Here is a 15,413-nt window from a genome sequence, read left to right as displayed (position 1 = left end):
GAATGATGCAGCCCGTGGGGCGCTTCCAGCTAAATAAACTTAAAAATGTCACCTGGTTCTGTTGTTGAAGGAATGTCGGGGCAGCTGAAGACGCGTGGTGAAGGGGTTGCTCCTCACGAGCCACCGGGACCCTGTGCCTGGGGAGGATATGGGGGTCCAGGCGGTTCCTTGAGGACCGTCTCCATCTCCGCCAGGATGGCGTGGTGCCTGGCCTCTTGAGCCGCCAGGATGCTCCGCGGGTTGCGCTGGAAGGCGGACGCCACTCTCGGCAGGCCAAAAGGCATGCGAATGTAGCTGTGAGGCGGGCCCTCGCAGCGGCCCACGCGCGAAGGATAGAAAAGCTCCTGGGATGCGGCCCTGTTGAGCCCTGGGATGTCGATGCAGACGCACAACCTGGCATCCTCGCCTGGATGGGGAGCCGCGCCAGGTGAGCGGCAGTCACCGCGCATGGCTCTTGCATCCTGCAGTTCCTGAGTGCTCTTGGAAATGAACTCCTGAGCACTGGGCACTCCTCGCCCAGTGTCCTCCTGAGGGAAACGTGCTGCGAAGCACGCCTCCACGTGGTGCCCGAGCGCCTCCCTCGTGATCTTGGCAAGGTCAGAGGCCATCCAGAAGAGAGCCCCCGAGCCCTGCTCGAGGAGGGCGCCAGGCGCGCCTTCCTATGCGAGGGAGGGAGGCGCCCCAGGCGCGGGCGCTGATCCTGACGTGCCTCCACTTGCGGCGCTGCTCTCCTGAGGCCCTGAGCGGAGTAGCTGCTGCTTCTTCTTGGGGACTACCTCAGGAGCGTACTGTGCTGCATTACTATCGGGGTCTTCGATTGACGCTGCTTGGAAGGCGCGCTTGAGGGAGCACACCGCATCTCTTTCTTCGCAGGGGACTGTGATGATCCCGCCGCTCCCAGGCATCTTGAGGATGTTGTAGCCGTGGTGTGTCACTGCCATGAACTTGGCCAGGGTCGGGTACCCGAGGATGGCGTTGTATGGCAGACGGATGTGGGCGACGTCGAAGTTGATGAGCTCGGTGCGGTAGTTGTCGCGCTGTCCGAAGGTGACAGTGAGGCGGACCTGCCCTATCGGTGTGGTGGAACCGTCGGTCACTCCTGAGAAGGGATTGGTAGACTGAAGCTGATCGTAGGGCACTTGAAGGCTGTCGAACATCTCGACGGACAGGACGTTAAGCCCTGCGCCACCGTCTATGAGGGTCTTGGTTACTTGTACATTGCTGATGACGGGTGAGCAAAGCATTGGGAAGGCGCCAGCGGTGGCCGCGCACTTGAGCTGATCTGCAGAACTGAAGGTGATGGCACACTTGGACCACCTAAGAGGGCGTGTGGCCTCGAGCCTAGGGAGAACGGTGTTCACCTCGTGAGCAAACTGATTGAAGATTCGCTGAGAGGCTGGGGCTTGAGCTCCGCCCAAGATGCAGGCGGTAGCCCGCGGCTCCTGGAAGCCCCCAGCCCCCTCGTCCTGATGGTCGTCGTCGTTCCTTCTTAGCGGTGGTGGCAGCGGAGGAAGCCCAACATTGCCCTGAGGACGGTCCTCGCGAGGCTGATCCCTCCAGGCGCCGTCGCGAGGCTGGTTTTGCCAGCAGTCCTCCCGAGGCCGGTCACGCCACTCCTGGCGAGGGCCACGGTCGTTGCGCTCGGGGCGTCGACCGAGGCGTCCATCTCGAATGGCCCTGAGCTCCTGACAGTCGTTGGTGTTGTGGCTGTGAACGTTGTGGAAGGCGCAGAACGGCCGACTGCTCTTGGATGACTTGGGCTGGTCGCGGCCGCGCTTTGTGTCCGGCTCCGCCGCGAGTACGGCCGCCCCCTTGCGCTTCACGTCATTGGCCTTGGATTTCTTCTCCTCCAGGTCGGCAACTGGGAGCTCGAGGAGGGAAAGGCGCCCTTCCTCAGCCCTTGCGCACTTGGTCACTAGGTTGAACAACTCCAAGGACGTGCACAGCTCCTCATGGATGGCGAGCTCCTCCTTCATCTTGACGTCGCGGACGCCATCAGAAAACGCGGAGATGATGGCCTCGTCCGTCACCTTGGGGATCTTGAGGCGAACGTCGTTGAAGCGCTGTCTGTACTTATGGAGGGTCTCTCCTGGCTGGTGCTTGACACGACGGAGGTCACCCACGGCCGGAGGGCGGTCACGAGTGCCCTGGATGTTGGCGACGAAGCGGTCGCGCATCTCGTTCCAGGAGGAGATGGAGCCTGGGGGCAGGTTCAGGAGCCATGAGCGGGCACCATCCTTGAGAGCCATAGGGAACCAGTTCGCCATGACTTTCTCATTACTGTTGGCTGCCTCGATGCTCAGTTCATAGAGCTGTAGGAACTCCGCGGGGTCGGGGGTGCCGTCATAGCGTGGAGGCAGGTCTGGCTTGAACTTGCCCGGCCATGCGACGCTATGCAGCTCAGGAGTGAAGGCGCGGCAGCCTGCGGTGGCCACCGGGACCCTTTGCTTATGTGGAGCCTGCCCTTGATGTCTGCGCCCGGCCACCGCAGGCGGCGCACGGTCTTGTCATAGTGGTGCTGGGAGCGCGGGAGCGTTTTCTTGCGGACGAGGAACTTCTTGGCAGCTTCCTTCTTCAGGCACAGGCGCCCGACGCGGTGGGTCGCGCCAGGGGGCCGCACGCCTTGGCGCCAGGACGCCGTCTTGGTGCGGAGGTGGCGCTCCATGAGCCACGTCGCCCGCAGCTGGTAGAGGGCGAGGCAACGAGAGGGAGGGCGCAGGGGAGCCCCCTGCGGCACTGACGAGCTCGGCGATGCGGTCCAGCCAGTCCTCGTAGAGGTCGCCGGCGGGGCGGTAGCACAGGAGTTCGCGTGCCATGCACAACGCGGCCTGCGCGTCCGTGGGAGCGCGACGAGCGTGAGACGACGAGCCGGCCGGGGTCAGCGACGGAGTGGCGGTGCGGCCGTCCCGCCGCACCGAGGGGTGCAGCGAGGACGCTTGCTGCTCGTTCCCCGCCGGGCCGGTGGCGGCAGATGACGGAGAACGACGGGGAGGCCCGCCGACGGGAGCCGTCCGAGCAACACGGGCGGCGAGGGCGGCCCGGCGCTCAGCGCGAGCTCGGTGAGCATCCGCCATGGATGCGACGAAGCGATGGGACCCAGATCGACGGAAGGAAAGCTTCGGCGGCCCCCCTACCTGGCGCGCCAAATGTCGGATTTCGGGTTCCGGCAAAACCCTTGAGGTTCGAACACTGGGGTGCGCAAGAAGATTTTCCCCTACCTAATCACGCCCTCAACCTCGCCGCAATCTCAAAGCGTAGCTTGACGAACTCGCAGCACAAGAGACACGAGATTTGTACTGGTTCGGGCCACCATTGTGGTGTAATACCCTACTCCAGTGTGGTGTGGTGGATTGCCTCTCGGGCTGAGGATGAACAGTACAAAGGGGAGAACAGCCTCCTGAGGTGAGGTGTTCTTGTGCTTGGTGAGTGTGAGGATGATCTGAATCTCTCCGAGCTAAGTTGCCTCCTACAGTGGTGGCTAGTCCTATTTATAGAGGCCCTGGTCCTCTCCCCAAATATTGAGCGGGAAGGGAGCCAACAATGGCCAATTTGAAGGGGGACACCTAGTACAAGCTATCCTGACTAAAGGTGCTCTTCGCCTGCCAAAGGCTCTGGTGGTGACGCCGTCTTGGGCTTCACGGTTACCTCAGTCCTGCCATCCTACTGGTCTTGGTCTCGTTGCACCGATATGGAAACCTTTGCTTGATGCCTCGGTACTCCTCGCATGTGCTTGCCTCCTTAGCACCAAAGAGGAAACAAGGACCCTGTGCGCGCTGGCGCTCGCTTGGTCTTGGTTGTCATGGCTGACGTCATAGGAACCTCGTGAGGTTCGCCTTGCCTTGATCTCTCCGCCCCTCGCGAGCCAGCCTGGTGAGGCCGCTCCCGAGGAGGTCTTGTGCCGTCTGCCTCGCGAGGCTTGGCCCCTCGTGAGGGTCTTGAGCGTTTGTTGCTGAAGACGGGCCGTACTGGGCCGCGAGTGGAGCCACGCCATGGGCTGCAGGCAGGCAAGTCTGGGGACCCCCGTTCCCAGAACGCCGACAACTAATGAGTTAGTTGCGGGCTGATGTATTACGGAAGGAGTAAAGAGACTTGCCAGTAACGAGATTGAACTAGGTATGAAGATACCGACGATTGATTCTCGGGCAAGTAACATAACGATGACAAAGGGAATGACGTATGTTGTCATTATGCTTTGACTGATAAAGATCTTTGTAGATTATGTAGGAACCAATATGAGCATCCAGGTTTTGCTATTTGTTATTGACCGGAGAGGTGTCTCGGTCATCTCTACATAGTTCTCAAACCTGTAGGGTCCGCACGCTTAACGTTCGATGAAGATTTTTATTATGAGCTATGTGATTTGGTGATCGAAGATTGTTCGGAGTCCCGGATGAGATCACGGACATGACGAGGAGTCTCGAAATAGTCGAGAGGTAAAGATTGATATATTGGATGATAGTATTCAGACACCGGAAGTGTTTTAGAATGTATCGGGTACGTATCGGAGTACCGAGGGGGTTGCCGGAACCCCCCGGGGAAAGATATGGGCCATATGGGCCATAGGAGGGAGGCTAGCCAGCCCACAAGGGGTGCCCCCCAAGGGAAGGAGTCCGAATTGGACAGGGGAAGGGGGCGGCGCTCCCCTTTCCTTCTCCTCCTCCCTCTCCTTCCCCCTTTCCCCTTCCGGTAAAAGGAAAGGGGGCCGAATTGTACTAGGAGCCCAAGTGGGACTCCTCCCACTTAGGGTGCCCCTAGCCCGGCCTCCTCCCCTCTCCCTCCTTTATATACAGGGGCATGGGGGCACCTATAAGACACACCAATTGTTCCAAGACGGGTGCGGTGCCCCCCTCCACAGTTTGCTCCTTCGGTCATATTGTCGTAGTGCTTAGGCGAAGCCCTGCACGGATCACTTCACCATCACCGTCACAACGCTGTCGTGCTGACGAAACTCTCCCTCGACACTTTGTTGGATCAAGAGTTCGAGGGACATCATCGAGCTGAACGTGTGATGAACTCGGAGGTGCCATACGTTTCGGTGCTTGATTGGTTGAATCGCGAAGACGTTCGACTACATCAACCGCGTGAAACTAACGCTTCCGCTTTCGGTCTAGGAGGGTACGTGGACACACTCTCCCCTTCTCGTTGCTATGCATCTCCCAGATAGATATTGCATGAACGTAGGAAATTTCTTGAAATTGCATGATACGTTTCCCAACAGTTCCGGGAGGCCCCGGGAGGTTATTGGGACATATGGGCAAAAAGTGGGGAGCACACCAGCCCACAAGGGGCTGGCGCGCCCCACCTCTAGGCCACCGGCCCTAGAGAAGAAAAAGGAGAGGGCTAGCCCCTCCTGCCTTCCCCTCCTCATGAGAGAAAGGAAAGGGGGGCACCCCCTCCTGCCTTCCCCCCGCGCGCCCAAGTAGGAAGAGGGGCGGGGCGGCTAGGGCAGGTGCCAAGGGTGGCCGCCGGCCCCCTTGGGGTTGCCCTAGGCTACCTCCCCTCCTCCCCCACCTATATATATGTGTGGAGGGAGAGGGACAACACACACCATGATCCCCAATCCATGTGCGGCGCCCCTCTCCCTCTAGTTCGTCCTCGGTCATATTTTTGTAGTGGTCGGCGAAGCCCTGCAGAGATAGTTGCATCACCACCGTCACCATGACGTTGTGCTGCCGGAACTCATCTACTACTTTGCCCGTCTCGCTGGATCAAGAAGGCAAGGACGTCATCGAGCTGAACATGTGCCGAACGTGGAGGTGTCGTACGTTCAGTACTTGATCGGTAGGATCATGAAGGTGTTCGACTACATCAACCACGTTGATAAATGCTTCCTCTTTATGGTCTATGAGGGTACGTAGACATACTCTCCCCTTTCATAGCTATGCATCTCCATGGATAGATCTTGCGTGTGCGTAGAATTTTTTTGTTTTCCATGCAACGTTCCCCAACACTTTAAACAAATGCCTATTTTTAAATACAATTTGCCTGTTGAGACTCTTGGAGATCCTCTTCCCCCAAGAGTGATCCCGTGTTTGATCTTAAGCAATTGCTTGATACATTGAAATATGCTTACCTTGATGAAAAGAAGATATATCCTGTTATTATCAGTGCTAACGTTTCAGAGCATGAATAAAAGAGATTATTGAAAACTCTAAAAGCACCATGCCGCTATTGGATACACTCTTTATGATCGTATGGGCATTAGTCCCACTCTATGTCAGCACAAGATTAATATGGAGCCATATGCTAAGCCTGTTGTTGATCACCAGCGATGATTAAATCCTAAGATGAAGGAAGTGGTAAGAAATGAAATATTAAAGATTCTCGAAGCAGGTATAATCTATCCTATTGCTGATAGTAGATGTGTAAGTCATGTTCTTGTGTTCCTAAGAAGGGAGGTATTACCGTTGTCCCTAATGACAAAAATGAACTTGACGAGGACATCAATACCAATGTTACACCCACAGCCTCCGCTGCTATACATACTGGACCAATTACTAGAGCTCGCGCATGCCAATTAAATTACCAGGTACTTTCATTTCTTGGTAATGATTCTAATGTTCATGAGAATATGATGCTGCCTAAATTGGATTCATTTGTCTTGCCTACAAATGAAGGGCCTAGCTTGGACAATAAGGATGAACATTGGGGCAATATCAAGCATGGAGATGATGGCATGCGCAAGGGGAACAAGAACGCAGTTACAAGTGATGATTTCAGGACTTTGAAGCCACCATCATGAGTGCATGAAGCCTTGGACGAAATATACAAGATGCCACTTCATAAATTTCGTTCGGAGGCTATTATAGGTGCCGCGTCACCTTATTATTGGGCCAGGCCCATGTAATTTCGAAATACTGAAGTATAGGCTGTTTTTAGAGTCCGTATGTATGGGGAAAGAGTTAGCGTTCGTTTCAGACTCCTCCTCCAAGGGGCCACGAAATCCCCCCCTCTTGCTCCATATATACAGCCCTTAGGGTGTCGCTTAGACTTTAGTTTTGTTTAGATTAAAAGTTTGCCATAGTTGCAACTTCATGTACTTCGCTTGTGTTCAAGGACCAGACCAAGACGTCACAGAACCCCACTTTCATCAATAAAGCTTTCCTCTTATATTCGCAATATCTAGATTGCAATCTCAGTTTCTTGCTTGTTCTTCATTTGCTCGCAGGAAATAGACCCTCGTGGTCAGGTTGATCGTGCTCCAGCGTGGTCAATAACCCCTTGGAAGTTGGTTTAGTGATTGCTAAGGCGCGACATCTCACACGTTCATAGTCGGATCGTAAAGGTCGACTCCCACAGAAAACTATACTATCTCATCGAAACATCGGGACACCTTCGCCTCTATCAAGTGGCGTCAGATTTCCAGGTTGCTCGGTGAGATTTTCCAGTTTTTCATAGATTAGATCAATTTTGTTCTTCATACCTGCAGTCCACGAAAAAGCACAAATTTTTTGGTTTAGTTCATCATGTCTGAACCAATCTGAGCCTTTGCATAATCTTTTTAGGGTTTTGCTTTGTTGAATTTGCGGTTGCACCATCGTGTCTAGTTGCTAGTCTTAGCGTCTAATCCTTTAGAGTTTCGAGTTCTGTCACAGTTTGTCACGCCGCGGCTGCACCATCTTCATCGCTGCTACCATATTCCACCACCGCTGCCATAGCCTACCACCGCTGCCATATACCACCACTGCTCCCATATACCATCACCGCTGTGATATACCACCACCATATATACACCACCAATCCGAGTTCTTTTCATATTAAGTTTGTTTTCGAGATGCATCTATTTTCCGATCTGTGTTTCCTTGCCTAAGTAGGTTTCAAAAACAAGTTTGGAGACACCGGGCAGTTTTAGGCCAAAATTTCAGCAGGTGGAAATATTTTTTCCCTATCCTGTTTTTAGGCTTTTCTGAGTCTTTTGAGACATGTGCCATCATAATGATTTTTATCGCACTTTTTGGTCGTCGCTGCCTTGTTTCCGGAAAACAATAGTAAAAAAATCCGTGCCTATCGTGTTATTTTTACTTGGGAAGAGTTTTGAGACACTCGCCATTACAGTGATTTTCAGAAAAAAAAAAGGAGCGCAAACAAAAAAGAGCGCAAAAAAATTACAGAGTGTGCTTTTCCCTTGTTTCCGTGCCGCGTCGTGATTTTGTTAGTGTTCTAGGCTCGCGTCTCTAGCACGGTCTAGCGTAGGACCAGCAGAGTACCATCGTTGAGTTTGTATTCAACTTTGCATCTCTGAATTGATTGTTGCTGGCATTTTTGCTACAATATGATAAGCCTTCCCGGCTCCACATACATCTACATCGTGCATTGATACCACCTGGCAATCGCTCTGTCCAAGCCTTGAGAGTTTTGACTACAACGGTTGCCGATCACAACCTGCTACTGGGTAATAACTAGTAAGAATTTGAGATTTGCTTGACGGATTTGTGACACTCCACCACCACCACCTTTTAGTAGTCTGTAGGATCATATTCTTCTGTGTTTATATTGCTGCTAACCATCGCAGGATCACAAGCCGACGAGATTGACTGGGAGAACATGACGAAGCAGGAGCTTCATGATAAATTTCGGCAAATGTTGAGTCAACTGGTGGAAGACGTGATGGCCAGCTTTGGAAAGGCACCAGAGAGGATTGATGACACTGAGAAGACAATTGACACCAAGTTGGACACCAAGTTTGATTAAGTACTCGCACGCCTACCACAACGACATCTGCTACACCATTGCAACAACATCAACAACCACCTCGACGCCGTGATCCAGTAGGGCAAGCGCAACGTGTTCCTCTTGAGCCAGGACAAACTTTTGGTGCCGCTGCTACTGCTGTTGATGCTTCTGTAGCTCTTGCTGCTACTACAGAGGTGGAGGACTATTACGAGGATGAGGTTGATCAAAATAAGAACTACGTGCAACCGCTAGCACCAGGTCGACCTCATGCATATAATCGCAACGGTAGGGCTGCAGCACGACCTCAGGTACGATATTATGACCATATTCCTAAATTAAAATTGAATATTCCACCGTTTGAGGGTAGATACATTCCTGATGTATATCTTACTTGGGAGTTAGAAACTGAACAACGTTTCACATGCTTACAATATCCTAAGGATAGACGTGTTGCTGCTACTTTTTGTGAATTCACTAGTTTTGCTTATGTTTGGTGGTATGAACATTATAGATTATATCATGATAGTATGCCTACTACTTGGGCTGCTTTGAAAACTGCTATGCGTACTCGTTGGGTTCCACCATATTATCAACGTGAATTACTTCAAGAACTACAACGTTTGAGACAACAAAAAAACTTTGTAGAGGAGTATTATCAGGAATTACAAACTGGCATGATTAGATGTGGCATTGTTGAGGATAATGAAGCTATGCTTGCACGTTTTGTCAGTGGATTAAATAGAGATTCAGACCATTTTAGAGTATAAGGAGTATAACAATATCACTCGTTTATTCCATCTTGCTTGCAAAGCTGAACGTGAAGTGCAGGATCGACAGGCATTGGCGCGGACTAATTTTTCTGTAGGTCGACCTTCATCATGGACACTGCGTGCATCTTCTACTTCCACAAGTTCTGCTACACCGGCACCTCCATCAGCTGCGACCTCTAGCCGTGATACAAGAAAGCAAGAACTGCCACCACTATCTGCCAAAAGCACACCGCTCGGGCCCGCACACAAATCTTCTTCATCCATGGCATCAACAGGGCACACACATGATATTATTTGTCGTCGTTGTAAGGGTAGAGGTCATTATGAATCTCTACGTGTTATGATTGCTACTGAGGATGGTGGGTATGAGTCCGCTAGTGACTATGATGAGGAGACTTTGGCTCTTATTACAAGTGAAGAACACAGTGGAGATGATTCTGATCATGAGGCGCAATACATGGCTACTGAAGATGCTGACAGGTATGAAAGTTTAGTTGCTCAACGTGTTTTGAGTGTGTAGGTCACACAAGCTGAGCAAAATCAGAGGCATAATTTGTTCCATACAAAGGGAGTTGTGAAGGAACGTTCTGTTCGCGTCATCATAGATGGAGGGAGCTGCAACAACTTGGCTAGCATGGTGATGGTAGAGAAGTTATCTCTCACCACAAGACCATATCCTCACCCTTACTACATCCAATGGTTCAACAACAGCGGCAAGGTTAAGGTAACACGTACTGTTCGTGTGCATTTTAGTATCTCTACATATGCTGATTATGTTGATTGTGATGTGGTACCCATGCAAGCATGTTCTTTATTACTTGGTAGACCATGGCAATTTGTTAAAAATTCTGTACACCATGGTAGAAACAATAAGTATACTCTTGTCCATAAGGATAAACATATTACTTTGCTTCCTATGTCTCCTGATTCCATTTTGAAAGATGATATTAATAGATCTAATAAAGCAAAACAGGAGAAAAATAAGAGTGAAAATCAGATTTTGGCAAAAGAATTTGAGGAACAAATGAATCCTAATAATAAATGATCTACTTTTGCTTCTGAAATTAAATTGAAAAGTGCATGTTTACTTGCCACCAAATCTAGTTGATGAGCTAGATTTCAGCAAATCTGTTTGCTATGCTTTTGTGTGCAAAGAGGCATTATTTTCATTCGAGGATGTGCCTTCCTCTTTGTCTCCTGCTGTCACTAACATTTTGTTGGAGTTCGCTGATGTCTTTCCACAAGACGTGCCATGGGGATTACCACCTATTCGAGGGATTGAGCATCAGATTGACTTAATTCATGGTGCTTCGCTGCCAAACCGTGTGCCATACCGTACCAATCTGGAGGAGACGAAGGATATTATGCGTCAAGTACAGGAGCTGCTCGACAAAAGTTATATACATGAATCTCTTAGTCCTCGTGTTGTTCCTATTATACTAGTGCCAAAAAAGGATGGCACGTCGCGTATGTGTGTTGATTGTAGAGGCATTAATAATATTACTATTCGTTATCGTCATCCTGTTCCTAGGCTAGATGATATGCTTGATGAATTGAGTGGGTCTATAATATTCTCCAAAGTTGATTTGCATAGTGGATACCATCAAATTCGTATGAAATTGGGACATGAATGGAAAACCACATTTAAAACTAAGTTTAGATTATATGAGTGGTTAGTCATGCCTTTTGGGTTAACTAATGCACCTAGTACTTTCATGAGATTAATGAACGAAGTTTTACGTGCTTTCATTGGACGATTTGTGGTAGTTTACATTGATGATATATTGATTATAGTAGATCTTTGGAGGAACATTTGGAACATTTACGTGCTGTTTTTAGTGCTCTACATGATGCACGCTTGTTTGGCAACCTTGGGAAGTGCACCTTTTGCACCGACCGAGTATCTTTTCTTGGCTATGTTGTTACTCCACAGGGAATCGATGTTGATAAAGCCAAGATTGAAGCTATTGAGAGTTGGCCGCGTCCCAAAACGGTCACACAAGTGAGGAGTTTCCATGGCCTCGCTGGTTTCTATAAGCGTTTTGTGAGAGATTTCAGCACCATTGCTGCACCTCTCAATGAGCTTACAAAGAAGGATCTGTCGGATTCCGGGCTCTGTAGACCCTTGATAGATTCAAACTCTAGGGTGCGTGCGAAGAACTCAACCTCCCAGTCTACCAACTCGTCGATCCCACGGCCTAGCTTGATGAACTGGAAGGAAATGGGACACAACAGTTTACCTAGGTTCGGGCCACCTTGCGGTGTAAAACCCAACTCCTGCTTTGTGGTGGATTGGCATCGATGTGGGGTGAGTATGAACTAGTACAGTGGGAGAACAACCTCATGAGGTGTGTTCTTGTGCTCGAGTGAGCTGGTGGGTGTGCGGATGGAATGGATCCGGATCCGGGCTCCTCTCTATGGTGGTGGCTAGGCTCTATTTACAGTGGCCTTGGTCCTCTTCCCAAATGAAGGCGGGAAGGGATCCCACAATGGCCAAATTCGAAGGGAGACAACTGGTACATCTTATCCTGACAAAAGGTGGTCTTCGCCTGCAAAGCTTCAGGGCGTGATGCCGTGGTGGGCTCGATGATGACCTCCGTCTTGCCGTCCTGGCGGTCTTGGTCTTGTAGCGTGGGAATGGAAACCTTTAGTTGATTCCTCGGGACTCCGCGCCTGCGCTTGCCTCCTTAGCACCAAAGAGGAAACCCACTGCTCTGCTGTAACATCCCAATTTTTTTTCTAAATTTGGATGTTAACAGTTCATTCATATGCATCTCATATTTTTTTCCATGCATTATTTGCTTTTTTGAAATATTCTTTTCATCATGCAACTAAAGGCAAATTATTGGAGTGGAGATACCATGACTTCTCCCCTGTTTTAAATATGTTCATAATGTCTAGAATATTATTTCCAGTTCATCTGATATGTTCTCAATGTTTTTCGTAATATCCAAAATATTTTATTTGAGTGTTTTGTTGCTCTTATGTGGCCTATTGCATAAAAACTATTTTCAAAATTGCATTAGGTGAAGAACTAGTGTTCCTGTAGTTTATACTAGTATTGTTATTTTTACTGTGTATCTATATATTTTTGTTTAGTTTTTATTCTGATGTTTTCTTTTTAGTTATTTTGGTTCCGTAGTTTTGTTTAAAAAAGAAACCCCAGCCAGCGCGCAGAGCAGAGCGCTGCGCGGCCCAGGAGCCAACCCCGCCGCCCACCAAACCGCGCACTGCCCGCGGCCCAGCTCCCGCCGCCACAGCCCACCTACCCTCCCGAAGTAGTACGCCCGCTCGCTCGCACCCGACCCGCACCCGCAGTCCACCTCGCCCCAGCCGCTGACCAGCGGGCCCCGCACCTGTTCGTCCCCTTCACTGAGCCGAACGGGCCGCTGCGCGCACGCCGAGGCCGACCCGGACCAATCCGGCGCCTGGTCTGACCCCGTGCACCCCTGGGACTCCCCGCTCGAGCAAAAGCCATAGGGAACCCTAGCGCACGCCCTCCCCTTTCTTTCCTCATCTACTCGAAGCCGCTACGCTCGTTTGGATCTCGTCGGAGGAGCTCCAAGTCCGTCGTCTTCACCGGCCGTTTCTGTCACCGTAAGGACACCCCCGGTTGCGCTGCTTGTTCCCCTCGAACGCCCACTCGGTTTCCCGTTCCTTGACACCACTGGTTAACCTGCAGCGCACCAGAACGACGCCGCCACCGACGCCCGACTTCGCCGGAGCACGCCGGAGTTCAGGAACTCGCCACCGCCGCTCGAGGGAGCCCCGCCGACGTCAAACAACACCACCACGTCCGCCGCTCGACGCCACACCCATCCGTCACTTCGCCCTCGCCGGAAACTCGCCGGAGAACCGCCACCGCCATCCCCTATTCAGGTGAGCACACGCGCGCACAGCACGACCTAAGCCAACCGCGCGCTACCACGTGGCAACCAGCTACAGTACACACGCGAACAGTGCAGGAGTTTTCTGTTGGTTTTTGTTTTTTAGATTTGAACCAAAATTTCAAATAGCTATAACTTTTAGCCTATATAGTATTTTTAGGTGTTTTGTGCATGCTGATATGTTACTGTTGTCGGAGTTTTAAAATGATTTCTTGCTGTTGGTTTTATTTTGGTGTTATTTGAGTTTCGGTGATTGATTTGTTGAATTGTGTGAATCGCGTAGATTGTCCGGAGTGCGACGCGAACTACTGTCAGGTGTGTGACTTTTTGAACCAGAACCATGGCAAGTTACATGTTGATCATCCTTTACCTATTGTTTTCTATGCATGTAGCTAAATCACACTATGAATATATGCATGTATAAGATTATTATATTATTTTGCTATGCTGTTGAGCTATCTTCTTGTCATTGCAGATCGTGGTGGTTGTAGGTTGCTACGCTTTGTAGACGGGGGTGATTCATGTATTCATTGAGCTTATGTGAGGATTATATATATGTAATAATTTGAGTAGTAACTCAGGATTTAATTCACCTCTCGACGGAAGTGGTATTGCTAGGGTGGTTTCAAGAACATCTTGGTTTATACCCTCTTAATGTAAGTGGAAGGCCGCCCAGGCTCAAAAAGATCAGACAGACTTAGTGACTAGTAGCTTCCATGTGCGACCACTGGCTAAATGGGCTCTGGCTTAGTTGATCAGTTGTGGAACCCTTACCCGGATGTGCCAGCAGATGTAGATATAATAGTTGGGATGGACCTCCTGTTGGGACTAGGGGACGGGTTCTGAAGGACTTTGTCCCAATCTTCGGATTGGGTCCAGTGGGTAAAGCATACTAAACTCGACAGAGTATTAAAAATTAATCATGATTAGCCGTGCCCTCGGTTATGGGAAATTTTGAGCGACTATGCCATTACAGTTGTTGGATGATCTTGACAGATGTGACACTGAATAATATTTGTGGGCAACTTAATAAAGGGTAGGTTGGAGTTGATTTTGCCAACTCAACCTTGTGTATTTAATTGTAGTAATAAAAGAACTAAATAAAAATTTGACTATTAGGTAGTTATGAGGACAAAATCAGCTTTGTACAAAATAAACCACAAGCCTTCCTTTTGTTGTACTATGCATATACATGTAGGTCTGCTACATTATTACTCCAGTGTAACTTGCCAATACATTCAAAGTATTGACCTATATAGCTGCAATGTCTCATATTGCAGGATATTCAGACGAAGAGTAAGGTACCGTTAGGGTCGCGAGTCTGCACTCAGCATCGCCAGTGGGCTATGATGGGACTCATCGTTATTTTCTGCTACTTTCCGCTATTTGATTGAATAAAGCTAGCCATGTGCTATGCAGATTGTTTTATTTTATGTACTCTAGATCATACGTTATAATAAATGATCCAGGGACTAGCACAGTAAGCAAAGAGACTAAAATCCTTCGAGTTTTGGTCATTACAGATTGTATCAGAGCAGTGTGTTGAATGTAGGACGTGACCCTAGAAAATGGATTAGAAAAGCCACAGGAGTGAAAATTATTTTATAAACTAGTTATACTTCTTACTGTTTATTAGTAAACCCCTCAAGTATTTTGAACAGTTAAGTAGGAACTAGTGCTGAGACCACCATTCATGCTTGTTTTATATTGCAACGTTATCGTGTTGGCGTATCTGATTATGCCCACTTTCATGGTATACAGATACTAGATTGTTTGCCTGATTGGTAGTTTGTTTGTTAAAGTATATCTTGTCGACATTATTCGACTATATATATAATACTATCATATTCTTTGTTGTTTGTTTGTTGGTGTTATTCGTTGTTGTGTTTTATTGGCTTGATCATATTATGCATATGGGTAGAATATATTTATATACATAGCCTTTAGCCCTATCATATCTATAACTCATTTATTCTTGCCAACCAAAACCCTTAGTATGCCTATTAGAGTGAGTTCCCCAGGAGCTGAGATGATAGCAATCTTGGGTTGTTTTTAGATGCCTTTGTCTATTGGGAAGCATGTT

This window comes from Triticum aestivum, chromosome 3D, assembly GCF_018294505.1.
Source record: "Triticum aestivum cultivar Chinese Spring chromosome 3D, IWGSC CS RefSeq v2.1, whole genome shotgun sequence".
NCBI classification, from domain to species: Eukaryota; Viridiplantae; Streptophyta; class Magnoliopsida; order Poales; family Poaceae; genus Triticum; species Triticum aestivum.
This window is presented reverse-complemented; position numbering follows the sequence as displayed.